This window comes from Galleria mellonella, unplaced genomic scaffold, assembly GCF_026898425.1.
Source record: "Galleria mellonella isolate WM207_F2 unplaced genomic scaffold, CSIRO_AGI_GalMel_v1 utg143, whole genome shotgun sequence".
Lineage (NCBI taxonomy): Eukaryota > Metazoa > Arthropoda > Insecta > Lepidoptera > Pyralidae > Galleria > Galleria mellonella.
Genome location: NW_026441997.1, coordinates 1607605 through 1627812, shown reverse-complemented (window position 1 = coordinate 1627812; position 20208 = coordinate 1607605). Strand labels below are relative to the sequence as shown.

Sequence of the window (20208 nt, the reverse complement as noted above, 5' to 3'; positions counted from 1 at the left end):
TAACTTTAGTAACATTAAAGTTAGGTAGCATCTACTAAGCAAATAATTACTAAGTTTTTAGTCATTATCTCAGTTATGTTAAATTGGAAAAACAGGTTTTACTTATTTGGACATACAAAATGTAATAATGAATATGTATTGCTACTACCTACCTAGTTACTACTTAATAATACTGTATTGCTACTTTTGTTAATAATACATCTAAATATTTTGGACTCATTTTGTAGAGAAAATTATTAAAAACATTATATTTATCCCCCTTCTATTGTTCTTTATATTTCCCATTTATACGAATTTAAATGATCGCTGAATCGAAATATTGTTTTAGAAAATGCGAAATTTCAAAATGGCGCCTGGTAAATAAATATATACATAAATACTTATTCCATTTTAAACTCACAAAATGCAAATTGTTCTCAAAGGGTTTTCGAGGTGGTTGAATCCAAATGTAAAGTAGAAAAATGTAAATTTCAAACAGTAACAAGAAAATTACTTTACTCGTTAAGACGTTAAGAAAAATATAAGAATATTTAGCCATTTTGAATTTACATATTTTTCGACATCATACGTGTATACATATATTTTTTTAATGGATGATAATGAAATGATACCCTTGCCCGCGCTAACAATATACGCTGGCAGGGATCAGTGAGAGATGATAGGTGAGAATGCACAGGCAGGTAAGTTAGCCCATCATGATGAATATGCCTGGAATTCAGCACGATGGCTTCCAGGAAGACCGCATGGAACTCGACCTGACAGAGTATATTGCGAGAGGACTGGTAGTTTGTATTACTAATAACACCTTCTCCTCTCCGCCATTATAATTGGTAGGTTTGAATATGTAGAAGGAATATCATATTAATTGTTAACAGGAAACAGAAACTGGTTTGTCCTTGTCAGATAGATCGTATGCTAGTGTAATTGAGTCTCCGAAATCAGCGTATACTTACTTATACATTAATCATTTATATAAAATTAAATGAAGGAAATGTAAGTGAAGGCAGAAGCCTTTGGTAGCTTCACTCTGTCACCAACCCCTACAAGAGGCTTCGTTTGGATTCAGCTACTTTGAAAACTCTCATATGGAGATTTCGCAATATAATTTTTTTATTAATTTGTTAAATGAAATTACGAAAAGTCCTGGCTAGTTCATTATCGTTATACAGAAACTATTCGAGTTATAGAAACAAAGTTTATACTGTAGTGTAGTTTTGTCAATTTATTCCCCAGGGTTTACCTGTCTGAATAGATTTAAAATTTGTCTTTAATTTTGAAATTAGAAACTCTAATATTTATGTTTGTCATATTGTTATCACAATTTAAGATTACAAAAAATAAAAAAATTAGATAAAAATTGTCTTAGAATGGAGAAAATTTTATTTTCCACATGAAAAATCGTGAACTCCGTTTTTCGAGCTCTTTTTGCAACTTCTTAGTTGATGAATTTTGTGTTTTAAAAATTATCTCTAAACGGCTTACATCGGAATGAATTTAAGCATAGAAAAATCATCAATTTGAAAAAATTTGGTGATCGAAATAGATTTTTATATATATTATAGATAGTTTATCTAGATTTTTTATATAAATTTTCTTAATATTGTGAAACTGTGTAAAGGTATTTTTTTTGGATTTGGATATTTAATGATATTAATATATCCAAATGGCATAAATGTTTCAACAGATTTAATCATATTTAGTACCAAATAATAATAATAGTACTAAGTCTGGAATAATACATAGGGTACTAGTTACCCTTATTGACGAGGATGGGATGTAGCTAGTTCAAGATATATTCGTTTTCGGAGTTGCCTATATTAAAGGATGTGGTCAGAAAAGAGAATAAGTGGTTAAAATTGATTTTTTTTTATATAATTTTCAGAATAAATTATACTTAATAACGTTATTTTTACAGACATTAAATAAATAATAAAAAACTAATTTCTTCGTAAGTAAACATAATATGATGGTGACTTTCTGAAATGAGGTAGCTATTGAACAAAATATTGTGTAGATCTGCTTTAGCAAGTCAATATCCTTTGACTTATCATAACTAGTTTTATGGACAGGGGTATTTCACAAAGAATACAGGTTTTGGGTTCACTGTTCGTGAGAGAAATACAAAAGCACAGAATGGGCATTTTATTACATCATAACGGTCGATAGATATAATATAATAGGTTAAAATAACGAAATAAATCTATTACTGCTTTCTGAAACAAGAAAAAGGATTGCAAAGTTCTTTCAGGCGGTTCGTTCATATTTTATGAGCGGCAGTCGAGCCTACTATAGCGCTATGACGAAGTCATTTAGCAGGCAGTTCAGCAAAGTTTTTGCATTGCCTATATTTTGTGCTAAGGCACACAGAATTATGATTTTTGTTATTCATAAAATATTAACAAAATCTCTAAAATAATTCTTTCTCTACTGTTTCGTATTTTAAATATATGAATGTTAACGATGCAAAGAAAATTTACTAGGAGATGGAATTTTTCGATGTTGAACAATTCGATTAGGGAAAGTGAGATTATTATTATCGTATATTGCTATAGTTTTTAGCCTATGAATGAATGGAATTGTCATTGACAATCTTGATTTTATCTTAATACCCGAATACTGGTGAGTGAGTGAGAGAACCAGTTACACATAGACTTTAATTGTTAATTAAGGTCTATGTGTAACTGGTTCAAACTAAACTCAAAATTTAATTAGTTAAGGTTTAATTTTGATTTATCATAATCTCTGTGAATGAGAATCAATAATATTTCATTCGAATTATGGTACATAATTTGAATAAAATATTATTGATTCTGGTTAATTTATAACAGCATACGAGTATATTTAATGTACAGTTAAAAATTGTTTACATAAAAAAATTGGATTTTTGCATAAATTTTACATATAAATTTCAAATGAATATACAACACAAGATACCTATTTACTATGTCTGTAGCAGAAATAACTCTTAAGGATATCATTAGTCTCTAGGGAAATTAGAATGAATTACGACGGTATAGCTTACATTATTTATAAACATATAATGTATAGGGTCATATAGTCATAATGTAAGTATAATTAAAAATTTAGCACAGTTTATTGTGGGTAGTTGCATAGGTATAGTATCTATACTAATATAAATAGTTCTGGCTGACAGACTATCTGATCTATCAATGCACAGCCTTAACTGATGGGGTTTGAAATATGAAACTGAGAATTTGATAGGTATCTAATAAGAAAGGATTTCCCAAAAATTCCAAGAGAAAAAACAACGACTTTCGCACAAGTAAAGCTGCGCTAAATACCTGTAGATATATAGTTTTTTACTGGCTAACCCTTTTCTAGATGGATATTAATATTATGTTATTATTTCAAATCTTAGTAAAATCCAAAGAGCCTTGTTATTTTATTTTTACTAACTCTATTGATTTCTTATTATTATAAATTAACTACCTCACCTCTTTTTTCTGAAGAATCTCCAAATTTATTAAAATATTTCTCGCATTTGACTGGTGATGAGTTGACTTGCGAATTAAATCTTCTTATCAGATATTAAGTTATGTTATTAAATAAAAACAAGCTCTAGCTACGTGATCACTGACAAACAGCTTTCGCTGTTACAGGAACTAGCCCTCCTAGACAAGTAGTACACTATTCTCATTACCAGGTGTATGAGAAAGAAGAAGTCGCTGGTTTTGCTGTCTCGCTTTGTCCCATACACACAGTGGCGAAAACATATCAATACTGTAACGTATATAATGTATACGATAGATCATTTGTCCTATATATGGGCGTCTAAAATAAAAAAAAATGTGCTTAATTTAAATAAAAAAAAATATTATTATTATTTCAATAATGCTGAACATTAGGCATCCAATTGATTTTCACCGACTTCAAAAAGGTTTAAAATTCGGTTGTACCTATTTTTCTTATGTTTGTTACCTGATACCTCCGTCAGCTGTAAACCGATTTGAAAAATTCTTTTTTTATCTGATAAAATATACTTACAGATTGGGTCTCGATAAAATTTTTATCAAAATCGGTTCAGTAGTTTAGTTTTTAAATCAAAACAACTGGTTTACAATTGAGGACGGTTTTTTAAGAACACAATTTTTGTTTGTAAACAAACTAAAGCACACTACACCTATTATAAAACATGAGATACTAAAATGAGTAGATCGTGGTATGACTCAGAGTGATGCCATCACTTTATGAGCATGTATTGAATAGGTACATACCTACCAAAGTCAACTGTATATTGCGTAGTTTCCAAATGTTATAGATAATGATAATTAAAAAAGATGTCAGTGCAGAGTGTTGGTTGTTAGGTGTTTAATGTGTATATTAATTCGTAACAGCGCCCCCGTCACGTTGGCAACCATGTCCCGGCTAATGTGCGCTGAATGCAAAGACTACTAACGTCCCACATTACCGCTCCCGAGGGGCTCAGTACCCTACGCTATTCCCTTCCACCTATGTGTACTATATATTCTGAACATGAATAGCCTCAAGGTGCATTGATGTCGTGCGAGGATAATGTCCGATGACGCAAAATGTTACGAGCGCTGTACAAAACAGCTAGCAACCACCGAATATCAACTTTTACGTTAGTAAAATTTGTATAGATAGTGAAGTGTATCGTTATTTTAAAACACTGGAAACGCAAATGGATATGGAAATATTTGCCGTCTTATTTATCTTACAAAAAACACATCATGTTCGTCTTTATTAACAGAGTGCGTAACAGTCGTCTACGTAACATCCATCACCATAAGTTGCGGGATAAAAAGGATGACCACCTCCTGCCCCTAAATCTCATTATTTATGGTTCAAAGCGTCCCTTTTGCTTTATCTTCTTCAATAGTAGCTATTTTCCCCTTCAACACAGGTAGGTCAACCCATCACCGACAAAAGTTTCCTTTGAGCCCACATGCTGCTAGAATTCTGATATAATAATTAAACCAATTTAAATGTTCTAATGGCTAGGTTAAAGTTTAATTCGTTTTCACGCGACCATATTATCATCGTAAGGCATTATTACGTATCACTATACAACAGAGGTGGAGGTCATACTAGTTAGTTTAGTTATTGTATGCTTACCTATGAGTATACGTATACGGAGTGAATGATGTCTGTAATTTTTATAATAGTTAAAATCATTATAAAAATTAATACTACTTGACTAATATTATAAAAGACTTATCAATCCAATCATCTGTAGTTTATAAAATCCAATAGGGTCTAAATATTTTTTTATTCTACTCGGAAAAGTAAACAAGTTTAGGGCTTTGGTGGAGAGTGGTGATCATCTAATGATATAAGTAATATCCAAGTACTATGATACATATGGTATCTTTATTTTACGTCGTCTTACTTATCATGTTTGCAAACTTTAAAAAATACAGTTGCTGCTACACGAATTCCATAAATATGGACAGTCGTGTGATACAAATGAATTCAGTAAATTTTAATACAAGTGCAATAACCTGTTTGTAGAATTCAATTCAAGTTCAAGTATATTGATCGAGATAAAAGTGAATTGCTGTCGAGGTACAGACAACATTTGTGTATCCCCTTTCGTTTACACCCCAAATGTAGGGAGCGCTGAAAACGTGAAACCAAGTCGATTTACCGGTTGAGAGTCAGAGTAATAATCTAAGCAAGATCTTGTTTATTGAAAAGATTAAAAGAAAAACCAATAATAATAAAAAATAAAATAAACAAGTTATTTTTTTACATTTTTTAAACAAACTTGGTGTTTTGTAGTTTGTTAGTAAGATGATGTTTTGTAATTGCATTGATTGCAGTAATTTATGCAGTTGTAATAAAGATTTAACACATCTGTAGTAATTTGGACCAAGACAGACCGGAACTGGCGGGTGCACTCGAGCGAACGAAGGTGCTCAAGGTCGTGCACGCCTAAATAATTCAACTAAATTAATCGCGAGCCACCTTTAATAATGTGTAGGCATATCATACATTTATTTCGTAATTTAATTAACATTGTCAACTTATACTACAAAAACGTAATAGTGTAGAAGTATAGGAATATAAAGTGAAAAAATTAAAGATTTTACTATCATTTTTATGAAACATATACAGTCCCTGTGACTATATTAATAGTCAAAATTAAATAATAGTAAATTATTAAAATCTCTGATCGTTTAATAAATAATAAACATAGAATATACGTGGGCACATCGCAAAGTGGTGTTTAATTTTTTTTTTAATTTAGCAGCTGACGAATGTATTTACCATAATATTATTTTTTATATTTATTAATATTTATTCTTTATGTTCATAGATTTATGATGTGTTTTTATTTTCGTATTTATTTTTATGAGTTGAATTAAGTAGAGAGAAAATAGCTTGGAGATATTGTAAGCAAATGATTGCTATGATTAATCAAAATGAATGGTGTACGCAAAAACAAACAGAAAAAGTAATTAAGTACAGTGTTTTATTATTATGAAGATTGTTAGTCTCAGTCAGTAAAACAAATAATAACATTCATTACAATCTCTGCATTCACATATGAAATTAAACGTTACGCAAATACAATTACTGGAAGTAGCAATCAGTTGTGTGGTAATTGCACCGATGATAATTGAATTAATCGTTGTCTCATTTTCATCAAATCTCATCACTTTGTTCAAATATCTATTTTAATACTACTCAATCGATATACAGATAATAGGTAATAGTTTATTATCAGTAGTTGTGTTCACGACTTCGTTGCTTAAAAACGTTATACAAAAGATAGCTTTTGTCCGATTGCCAAACTAAATTAACGTGAATGGCAAATTACATCACAATTAGTTGAACTGTTAAGACATTAAAAATTAACAAACGAACTCATTTCTATAGTACTTGCACAGATTTAATTAAATAAACTGTTAATTAAATTTACTTACATACATAATTATGGTCATATGGGTCTATTCTCAAATTTTTATCTTCTTTTTACTGGTAATATTGTAATAATAAGTATAAGTAATTAAAAATTTAAAGTTTAATAATTAAATAAATTTATTTTACCGAGGCGTATCTGATCTTTGGATGGGCACTAGATTGCCTATCCATATGGCATGCCCCTAAATACGTTTATGCTAAAGCATACTATTTACCAAAGATATTGATTGACTAAATACTTAGTAAAATTGCCTAGATTTGCAAGTTCACGTTTGCAAACTGTCGCGTGACTGTTGACGATTGCGTTGAGATTTCTCCTTACGACGTAGCAAAAACTAGATTGTTTCAAATCACGGGTATTACGCGATAATCGTCGAAATATTCCTTTTTTTGGTCAGTTCTTAGTTTTATAAGAGAAAATGTTTACTTGGCATGCGATTTCAACATATTACCAACCCACTTCCTTCATCGTTTTGCGTAGTTATTTAAAATGTATTTCGTATCAAATACGTTTTGATATGAAATAAAAATAAGCACGAAAGTACACATACCTAGTGAAAGTACTGATATTTTTATTATTACAGTTAATATGTATAAAACTTTTTACATTACAAATAAGTTGTATAAATAGGTATGTACAGAAATTGATTTAATTTCGTATGATCAAAAGTACACTATTTTTAATGAAACTTTATAGGAATTAAAATTTCATAATTACTATTTTATAAATATTTCAATAAGTGGATTTATCCCATAACTTTTTATCTATACATGTGAATGTTCTAAATTAAGATAGCAGCTATCATTGCAAAAACATTGCTTGTATTTGTAACAGAAAGTTATGAGTAACCCAATAAAAACTTTAGGATACGGATAAAAAAACATTATATATTAAAGTGTGTTCAATACAGGACAACTTATTTTCAACCCTTATTTGTCATTGTTATAAAATAAATCAATGTTCTTGGGTAATTTTTATCAGCGAGACAATCCAATTTTACTTGATTTTGACTCGCGTGTTTGAATTGCTGTTCTGTATCCCAACGGTACACTTTATCGAGATAAAAATTAACCTGTATCGCATTTTCACAAACTGGCATTTTTACCCGCGACTTTGCGTGACCAGGATATGTTTACTGACCGGGATAAAAAGTAGCCTATATTCTTCTCCATCCCATATAGTATGTGTATACCAAATTTCATAGTAATTTCTTAAGCTGTTTAGGCGCTATAAAGTAACAAACAAAACTTACTTTCATATAATTTTAATAAGGATTTGCCGGTTGTTATAAACTTCTAACACAATATTACGAGTACAAACACAATACCGTATTGTAAGGCCTAGTGTATTCGAAAGCAACGGAATTCATTGAAATTGACAATCCATCTAAATTAGCATTGGTTTTGCATTTGACTTAACGTACGCAGAAACGAGTCATCGATGAGTGTCATCATTGCCATTTATAATCTGGTATTCGCAATTTTTGAGATGTCATCGAATTTAATGAAAACGGGAGATAGCTATTACTTATTTTTGTTAAAAGTGGGCAAATTGAAGTCGGTCACGACGACATTCAGAGCGCAGTGTGCGTATCAAGTATCGATCTACAGAGCGACTCAGCTGCGTCGTCCTACATTTCACGCCCGCTGCAAATCGCTACCAACACGCTTGTTTGAGCCATTTACTTAAGTTTACTATCTATCGACACTCAGTTTATAAATCAAAGAATAGAAATACATACAACACTTGACTGAGCGATTCTCATTTGAGATGAATTGACGTATGTGAGAATATGAGATCACCGCGTGACACACCGTACGGCCCATTTAACAATAATAAGTTTAAGTTTTTGCTTATTATTCTATGCTCAGAAGATAAATTTCATTTAACATTTGTCTTGTTGGAACCGAAAAATATTTTTACTTTATAATAAGTAATCAACGATATATAAGTAAATAGTCGTTACAAAAAATTGTCATATTTACCTCAATAAGCCACATCTAGCTAAATATTTCAATGTTACGCCAAAAACGTTGATTTAATATGAATATGTAAAAAATGTACATTAGCGAACAGTTATAATACAAAAATATATTGTATATTAAGTAGTAGAATGCGGATATTAGGTATAACCAAATGTGGATTCTTAACAAAGGCCTATAAAGAATAGGTTTAAACCACAACGCCGCATCCACATTGATGACGTAGATGAAAATTTTTCGCTGCTCTTTAGTTGCCGAAATACTTATATATATGTATGGATATAATGTGTTACATTAAACTAGATCCCGACTGTTTATCGTCAAGTTTATCCACAAAGTCTTGCACAACGCCAGATGTGCGTTGACTCACGCGGAGCAACAGCCACGTAGGTGTTGCGCCTTTGATATGATTTAATCCTGTAAGCTCTCTATTGTTATTAATAAGCACACTTGTTAGTATAATTAATTAATTTATGTAATAATTCGTGATGTAATGATTTTTAAAGGAATACTTGTGTATTTTAAATTATTTATTACTGAACTATGATAGTTTTTGCACGCAAATTCACCTGAACGGATGGATTTTATTATAGTTCCTATAGTATTTTTCTACTTAAAACTTCCTTTTGACATTGGCCAGTATAAATAACTATCAGTGATGATTACAGATAAAAGCCTAATATAAATTACTAAATATGTTTACATTAAATCGTATGTTATCAAACAGTGGAAACCCGGTTAGAGACGTTTATGTTTACATAATCACTACAGAATAAAGAATAGTTCTAATATACGTAAAAAAATAAGTAGTTTAGTGCCTTTATAATGTTCAGAAATTCACGTTAATACTGCACTCCAAAACTAATGTAGCTGGCTCTGTTGAAAAAATAAAAAAGCTAAAGTGGTTTTAGGCCTTAAGTAGTTTTAAACCGGCATGTTTGGGAATACCGAAAGGTGAAAGGTGGCTAAAATTTCAATCTCAAAGTAGAAGCTGTGGAAGAGCGGCCACATAATCGTATGTAACTATTTTTGCGGAAAGTAATGATTATGGTTGGTATGAACTTAGATAGAAGACATGGATTTTGACCAACAGGAAAATAATATAGCTATAAATAATAAATATCTTGTGCACCTTGAAGCCAGCAGTAATAGGTGTGTTGTTAGTGTAGTAAAATGCTATGACTTCTTACTATACCTTAAAAGCTTCTTAATTTTCCACTGTTGGACATATACTATCTCTCCCCATAAGCGTCTAAAGTCACAATACTACTAACACGCTTTCAATGCAATTTGGTGTAGAATTTTATTTTAAAAGAAATTTATAATAAAATACATACAATTTAGTTAATTGAAATGGTTAATTTACATACAACCATCTAAATTACCTAAGGTTTACATGCGTTAAATCGATTCTTGGATAGTTTGGTAACAATAAAAAATTGCAACATCATTTATCACAAATGTTTAAGTTCTCATTACTACTATACTACTAGTAGTATAGTTTTATCTTTGATATTTAGTATTTTTTTATAATTCCACTAAGAATCTGTACTTTATATAAAATATTAAGTAAGGTATATTAATTGCTTCGTGTGTTTCAATAACATGAGAACTTTAATTAAAGAGAGTTTGTTAAAGTAAAATGAAATAATCTCGTATTAGTGTCATGATTGCAATAAAGATAACCCATATGTTTATTGTTTATCAGTGCCTACATTCAATAATCTTAATGTTCTGACCTGGTCCTGGAATCAAGTTGAGATCTAAAATTGATTTCATGTATCATAATGATTTATGCTCTACTTAAAAAAGATTTCTGCTACAGCAAGCTTTTTCGTGTAACTTTGTTCGCATAGAACCCGTTATTTTTCTTTACTGTAAAGATTTAATGAGATTTGTTTCAGGAAATCCTTTTTTTTTATTAGTCACTTGTTGTTATAAGGAATTACTGTGCAAAATCTTAAAAAAAAGAAAAAAAATATTCAGTTTATATTATAATATTTTTAGTCTTGATAGAATCCGAAATGAATTCACTAATGAACAAAAGAAAGTATTTAACGAGTTTTCTTGAAAAGTGGCGTTTTAGTATACTTTTTTTTATACAAATTAGAATGGTAAACAAGCTGAAGGCCCACCTGATGGAAAGTGATAACCGTCGCCTATAGATATGAGCAGTACCGTGGACATAACAGAGTATTAACAAGCACATCATAGAGTTAGCTTGTATCTACGAGTATTTTTACACAGTTTACAAACAGTTTACACAACTATTAATAATTCAAAACTCAAGTTTTTGTCAGGTAATAAATAAACTAACAAAAAGGTTTTGTTTTCTAAATACTAATGTACAATAAGTTAATATATGAAAGATAGACAAATTAGTTGTGATATATAGTGCTTATTGCAAGCTTTGTAGGTTCATATGGCGAGCAAAATTACCACCGAAGTTATCACAGTAATATATGGTTTGGTATAATTTGCCCGTGAACACAAACCGTGAGAAACATTTCATACAAATTAACTTTCCGCCATTACTGTCACGCAAGAAGGAATACCTACGTAGCGGAGTGCAATTTCTTTAATCGAGTTACGTGATGTACATAATGATTGAGTGTTTATTTGTAGAGATGCAATAAAAAGTTTCATGTGTGTATTGATTGTATTATTTAGTCCATTGAACTAACGGGATTATCGAAGGCTTAACTGACAAGTCGCGTCATTTGTTATCATGTTGTGACATAATGCATTAGCAACGAATTTTGGCGTGAATTTATCTCATCTACTGCCTTTTTATTATTTGTCCACATAAATGTTAGTGAAGATAACGTTCCTCTATTTTTGGTGACAGACGGGACGTTAATATGGTTACGAAATTACTTCGGTATACTTGATTCAATTTATATATTAATACAATGCAATTTTAATATAAAAGTTTATTTAGATATGGAGGGTATTCTTGGAAACATACAAATAAAGATGAATTGATTCAAATTTATTATTTTTGCATATGTTACAAAGTCTTTCGCAATTTCTGAACCGTTTTTTTTTTGCAATCAATGGGATTTTACTTCACGTTAGCCCTATTTCATTTTTTGTCACATTTCTATTAAGTAGTTATTTTTTGCGGATTAAAATCTTAAATGATTGTCTAAGTCCCAATATAAGATCATAATAATGCAATAAGAAATAAATAAATAAATAATATATCCCATATCGCTCTTGCAAATATGTAGGGTGATAAGAAAGTTCTTATATTTTCCCGTTCGAAGGAATAAAATGCAATAAATACTGATAAGAGCTGGCAAATAAGATAGGCAACACCATTGTGGGGTAAGTCGGTCCGTCGGATCTGACCGACAAATGGATCTGGCGGCTTTACCGAACCGAATAATGGCATCATTGTTTGGACGCTTTTAATTAAAATCTATTGAAGGACATACGATATCACAATCAGATGACTTAATCCTGACTGAACCAAAGACTGTGACTGAACGGAACACTGTGTAAGTAATGGAGTAACAAAATCAAATGTTGTTTTGTAATAATTCCATCACTTTCGACTTTAGAGATGTTTAGATAGTAAATTTTATTTTGCAATTAAAGTTTTTCTAGAAAAAACTTGCAAATTTTGATTTATTTATTTATATAATAATTTATATTTATTAATAATTATTAAATCCTAGGCAAAATTAAATAGATGAGTAAGTAGAAAATATAATACAGGTTTATTTTCAATCAACATCAAAAAGGAGAAGATTCTTAATTGGATTGAATTAGTTTTTTTTTTGTATGCAACTTAGCATGGCAAACAAGCTTTCGGCCCACCTGATGGAAAGTGGTAACCATTGCCTATAGACATGAGTATTTGTTGTATACGTTATGCGATATCTTCATCACTTTTGATGCAACGATTGATATTTTTTTTTTGCAAATAGAATATTTCTTTTGTTGATTTCGATATCGTTAATGTCGATTGAAATCGGTTCTTTTCCTGAAAAAAATTTACATTCAATAATATAATTTTCAGTTAGCATTCATTCATATTTTCTAGAGAAGTACTCAGTGAATGGTCATTTTTTGTTATACTATATCAATTTTCATATCTACTTACTAAATAGCCATAGTAACAATATTCACTAAGGTGGACCTTGCCAACTGATTTAAATAAAACTTGTTTCATATGTTTTAAGTGCAATTACTTCTTCAATTAGGCATACGCAGTAAATAAATTTATTCGTCAACTTTCATGTAATGCATAGATGGTCAAAATCTTATAAAAGCTACTTATTTTCAAAATATTCACCCATATATCTATTTCTCTTCATAGTTCAATTATGTCGATAGCTATTTGTCGATTTATTAAATAACGGAAAGATAAAATTAAGTACTTAGGTTAAAATAGTACCTATGTAATTGTACCTGTATAATTCTCATCATCGTGTTAATCAACTCAACTGGATTGTATGTTTCCAAGACTAGATAAAGTACTAAAATCAAATAATGTTGTTTATTATGCACATATGTATGAGGAACTATGTTGATCTGAAGTTAGGTATGCACGTGTGTATATTATTAAATTTAGGATACGTATACACATACATTCAGATGTATGAATTTAGTTTTGTTAATATGGTATGCTTATGAATAAATAAGGCGTGACAAGGTCTTGAAAATCATGATATCACGATGTCAACAATGACGCGTGTAACCCAATCAAGCGTGCAGGCAAATAATATTGTAAAAAAGACGTAGTCTCAAATTAATCTGATTGAGATAGTATATGTTACACTTTATTAAAATGAAATTAAATTCTAAATGACAAAATAATATGACATAAATAAAAATTGTGTCCAACAAAAAAAACTGACTTTAACCAGTTTAAGACAAAACCGGTTATTTTGATCTAAAAACTAAAGTACTAAACCGATTTAGATAATATTTTTATGGGATAAGTAACACATAAAGGAACAAAGGAGTTAACAAACAAAAAAAGACAACCGAATTGAGAACCTTCTTCTTTTTGAAATCGGTTGAAAAATTATTTTCATTCCTTGTATTCTGTAGGTATTCAATAGAATATTATGATTTAATCTCAATACTGTGCAAAATGTATTACTATATACTATATATCATTACTAATATTCAATGAATAAAGAGAATAACTATTGCTTGGAACTTACGTAGTTAATAGTCACTGGATCTATATCAATGCGCTAAGATTTTTAAAGATTTCAAACTAACCTTCAATCGCTTTGAAAATACATGCCTATCTGGATTTTATTTGAGTTGTAAACAGCTATAGTAATTGCTTCCTACCGTGGGTCTGGAAATGACTAATAAAATTCGAATGGCACATTTTATCGAATATTGATTGTAGAGCGGAACGCTTATTGAAAGAGCTTGTAAGGGCATTCACATGGTGATTGACAAATTGCCCCTGATCCCTGGGTGATGGAGCACGTCACGCTGGCAACAATGATTAACCCAGTGTCGACCCGGCCTTAGCTTATATCTTATGACATTTTTACGTTTCTGAAATGATTATATTATTCGCATTTTAAGGTGAATAGTACTGTAGATCTATTCAAATTTTTAAAAGAAAAATTCTTAAATATTTATGGATGTAATGCTTATGTATATTAGCTGTTCAATTTGAATAAATAATATAGATAGAATTTTCCTATATGAACAGTATCATCTTAAAATTAGTCTTTTAATTAGGTACATCACTATAGATTCGTGCTTTTAGTATCTTATAATCACAATCAATGGATTTTGATAATAAAACATATTTTGTTACTAAACATTTTGTTGATATTGAAACAAGAAATAGTTATTTCGCCTTTTATAATTATGTAGATAGTGTTTCAGTAATAAATAAAAAAAGATGACCATTGTATCTAATTAAGAAAACATTTTGACAATCTGCTCCATAAAAATCACATTCGTTATAACTATGTTTCTTTATAAATTTCATTATTTTATTTCATATCATTCTAATATTAATTATATATCTCGTGATGTTTATAAATCAAAAATGAGGAGTGCGTCTAGTTCAGTCAACTCACGAGTTTGAAACGAAATGGACGGCTACAAAAAGTTCTTTAAATAGTTTCCCCGTTTAGCGAGCGCGGTCTATCCAAGTTATTATTTCACGCTATTATTGGACGATCATGGGTTGTTATGCGTCTGACTAACTTGTGCAACACGAGACGAATCATCTCGTCTGACGATCATTGTTTATGATGACATAACGCTTAGTCTCAGCCGCGTAATATAAATGTTTTTCAGTTGCAAGATATTTTGTTCCAACTTTTGAACGTTTTATTCATTGTTACAAAACTTTTTAAAAGTATAAAAATAAATAAAATTATGTTCTTCTCAGAATTAATGTTCAACCGGGGAACTTATAATAAATGGCCCCGTTGTGTACGCTGTGCAGAGGTCACGTCCACGCAGCAATCATTGCTGCGTTTGCGCACCAGTTCGACGTCCGCGCAACGACTGCAACTGGCTCATGCTAACAAAAACAAGCTCATTCGTAAATCAAAGGCACGTTTGACTTTAAAATGCAGCTACTATTTATTAAACAAAGAATTAAAGCGTCAATTACTGATATAAACAATGCCATGTCATGAATATTGAAATAGAAAGTTAGTGTTGATAATGTCAACAAAACGTGATAAATATGCATAATAAGTATATTTCGACTAGGAACTGTATTACAACCACAACGCGTTTTGTGTGTCTACGTATGCGCAACTTACATCTATTTGTCTGTTGTTACTTCGCTCTTCTTTTCTTTCTTTTGTTCACATCAGTCTTATAAATGGTGTGTAATTTACCGTGTAAAGTTTGGAATATGTTTTTCGTAAGAACGGAGTAGTTAGTTTTATGTATGTGTATATCCATTAGGAACTATATTGTTTGTTAATAGTCGTGATTGTCGGCATTTAATATAACTTTCCGCGAATAGTTATTGCTGTAATTTTACTTTACTGGTTTCACAGTTCATAATATTTTTCAATCAATTGAAAATTCTTCAACAAAAGTGTTTTTCCAATGATATCAATATTATTAGTATTTATGTTTTTATAAATAAACGAACAATGTATAATTCCAACTTTTTGAATTTCATTTTAAGGGACGTTTTTATATATATTAATTCAATGCTTTTAAAATATGATAGACAATGCTAGTAAAGTGTTTTCAGTATCAAATAACATTTTTAAAATAAATTAGATCAGATATTTTTGTGTACCTTAATAAGACGGATAGTAATGGTAATCTTAAGTAGGTATATATATATACATTACATATTTTATGTATTATTGTTTGACTTATAGCACTTTAGTTAAGTAATTATATAACCAGTATTGATGTATTAAAATGTTTTGTTTAACAATAATAAATATTGTTAATAATTTATTTTTAGTTAAATACTTATTATTTTACATCATTGTATCAAACAAAACTTTACGACAATATAAATTAATTACTGGTAGCGTCTTTCGCCCAATATACTCGTAGTTTGTTTCTCCGTCAGTATAACTTAGGTAATGAAATTATTTTATTGTATCCAGTGTCTAGATTATCTGTTTCTTAATTTATCTAATATAAACAGAAAACACTCGTGAGATTTGCTAGAACTTATTACATGATAGCTATGACAAAATTGTTTTTATTTAAATGGATGTATTCGTTTTTAAGGTTATCCTCAATCACGACCTCTTTAACTAATAATCGTTAACGGTCGCAATGGACTGAGATTAGCCGATATAATCAAATAGACTAATTGGTCCAGTGCTTCGTTGGCTGTTAGTATCTTAGTCAGCTTTCTAATTGATAAACTCGGTTGTGTCCGTCTCAATTTTGTATCGTGTTGGTTGATAAAATAAAATACGGACAAATTTACGATTTGATTATACATATTTTTTGTGACTAGATGTTTTTTATGACTTTAGCCGAGTGTATCAGTATAAAAAGTATCCTATATGTTAGTTACGGTAGGATATAACCTTTCCGTGTACCAAATTTCATTGAAATCCGTTTAGTCGTTGAAAGGTGATTGAATAGCAAACATCCAAACAGAAAAATCCTTACAAACTTTATTACATGAATTAGGAAGTACGTACTTAGATTTTTAAAATATATCTTTAGCGTAGGTGGAGAACTAAGTACTTAATAAAATTTTTGTAGTTTCGAGATAATCGCGATGTTTTTACCTTATATTTGTATTATAGTATAATTGTAATAACTGGAATATATTTTTATAAAGATTAGATGAAAATTATCTTAATAATTAATTATGATAAAAAGAAAAGAAAAAATATATGTAAATTTCTGTTCTTTATTTACAAAAAAAAAAGGAATTATTTATATTCCACCTACACCGACGAGAAAGAAAGAGAAAGTAAGAAATAAGGATGTAAGTGAAATGCAAGTAAACACATTTGTGTACAAAGAATGTATGGACGTAGGTGTAACATTTCTTGTTTCGTAAATACTGCTGACTATTAGATACGGAAATATTACAAAACAAACAAATATTTGTCATTAATTTATTTTCAAAATGTACTAAGATATTTACGTAGATATTTGGGAAACACTGGTATTTAACACGTTAACATTTTTATTCTCCTGGGCTGTTCTGTTCATTGGCACTCTATCTTCGTCCAGAGTACGTCTGACGCACAAAACGACAAAAAATGTATACCGCTCCGTAATTATTTCGTTGCAGCGAAGGGTCCAAGTTCGATTGTTTGTTTCTGTCGGTTATTTTTTCTGTTTCATAATATTTTTCTGTTTGTATTACATTTTCCTTCCGACGCTTTTGTTAGATTCCTAAAATAATATTCAGCGCCAATGTCTAGTAAAATATAACTGGAGAGACTTAATTCTGCATGAACAGAAGTAATAAAAAAGTGGTACATAGGAAAAGTTAGTACTGTAGTGTGTAGGTATTGTACTCTTATTCTTTTTTATCCTTTGTGTGTTTATAAATAAGTGGGACTTAGCCATAGAATGCCCAAAAGCATTGGTGACACTCGTGAACAAGCGTTGTCTGTCTGTCGTCGTCAATTCAATAGTACTTAAGGTATCATCATTTGCTATTGACGTAATTAATTGTGTACACATCATACTTTTCAGTAATATAGGGTTGCATCTATGTGCTTATTTTTTTACCTATACCACAAAGGTGGCAAAGAAGAATACAGCCCGTCTGATGGTAAACGGTTACTATAGCATATGAAATACTATTGTTAAAATACTGGTCATGGATGAAAATATCTATAATAATAAAAGTTCTCTGTTTTACGTATGGCTGGCTATCAATAAGCCTGCTACTTTTAGCAATATTTGTCCATTCTTACACAGCAGATAAGTAGTGGATTAATTTTAATCAAATGTTCTTTACCATTTTTTCTTTAATAATTTTAAGTAGGCATTAATTAAGAAATAAAAATCAATATTGAGTTCTTCGTTCAACGCCCCCAAGTTTACACATCAGATCCGTGAGAGAAATGGGTCATATATCCTTTAACGCTTTCGACATGCCGTTAAACATTGTAATGGGAAATCAAAGAGAACATTGACGTTTACTTATATGTTGGAAAGCGTTTGCTTTTCACTTTGTGAGATTTAGAACTTCGAGTGGGATTACAAGACGGCTACAGTATCTCATGTCATCTGAGGCTTTCTAGTGAAATCCTCTTGGACCTCGACGCTGCAGCCGACCGTGACAATGCATTCAAATTCTTTAAACTCTTAATAGTTTTATAGCGGTAGTAATATGGAATTAAAAATATATAAATCATAGATCAAGGACCTGCACGTAATTTGATATTTTGAAATTAGGTGCTGTCTAGTGTCTGCCGGAATATTGCTCGCGACTCAAAAAGTATGAAATTCGCTTTAAATTTTATTTACAATACATGACATTGGAATAATAATATAGAAAGATTTTTTTATGAATGTGTAATAACATGTATATAATTTCAAGGTTTTAATTTCAGTATTTTTAGCATTTCAATAGGATTTATTGATGAAGTAAACAAATAATCGATACAACCACAAAACTTCTGCTGATATCCTATAGTAGTACAAATAAAAAAACAGTTAAAAAAAATATTCTATGATATCTTTATTACGAAAGTTTGCTTGTCACCGCATAATGTATTGTTGCATGAAAACGACTTATTTTTAGATTTCGGTACCTATTTTTATGATGAGATTTACATTTATATAGGTCAATAAACTTTTGCGTGAAATGTTCGAATATTATAAAATTAAATGTCAAGTATTTTAGAATTTTAAATTTGTTGATAATAATCCTTATTAATAACAAAAGCGTAAAAGTGAGGTTGTTTGTATTCTTTTGATGCTTTAATGGCTCAACCTATTGTTATGAAAATTAGTATTCTTATACAGATTTATACGTAGTACGAGCAATGGAGAAGGATATAGTACATTTTATTTCGTAATTAACATATCTCGGTTAACCTAACGAAGTTGTGGGTAGGAACTAATAATGTATAAAAATTGATTGTAACTAATCTTTATACATTATTTTATCATTAAACGATATACTCGTATACCAAAATTGGACGGAATGCCGTTCAATGATAATTTTGGTATTAAGAAGAATTGGCTATCCATTGAATCAATTGAAATTACTTTTCTAATTTAAACCCACGGCTGTGAGCGTGTAATTTAGGATAAAACTTTCCATCCAATGTGTTAATTTAGGATATGGCCCCATCTGTGTAGGTACTTAATTGTATCCGTTCAGCCGTGAAAGCGGGATTGGATAACAAACATCGAAATCATTGTTTTAACAAACTTTCACGTTTCTTTTTGTAACAGGATAACGGTTACGAAGCTTGTATAAAACAATTTTAAGTCATTTCATATAGGTGTTCTCAATTTGTGTATATTTTTTTTATGTATATAACACACACATTCTCCACTGATTTTGTTATTTTTGCAATCGGCACTATTTACTTCCATATTGTCCCCATATAAATTTTTTCCCAATGTAATGTTTTTTTTTTATGATTTATATTATTGAAATCTGTGGATACAGTATAGTTAATATATTTAGAGTTAGCACACATAACACATAGATACTATACTGCACGTTGCGTCGAGGTGCAGTCATGCATTCTCTGTTTGTGCAAAGCGGAACGAATTAGAGAAGGAGGCATATTCCCTTTAGTTCTCACGCATCCATACGTTTGCATTATTAATTTTACTAATAACTATTTCGATATGTTTATATAATTATTTTACCGAAATCATTTAGTTAAACTCTTT

At 30.2% G+C, this 20208-nt stretch overlaps 1 protein-coding gene across 2 annotated transcripts in view; it reads left to right on the top strand.

Moving 5' to 3' along the window:
* The window catches only part of LOC113517105 (uncharacterized), a 155633-nt gene that overhangs the window by 1287 nt on the left and 134138 nt on the right, over positions 1–20208 (top strand). The window lies entirely within an intron of this gene.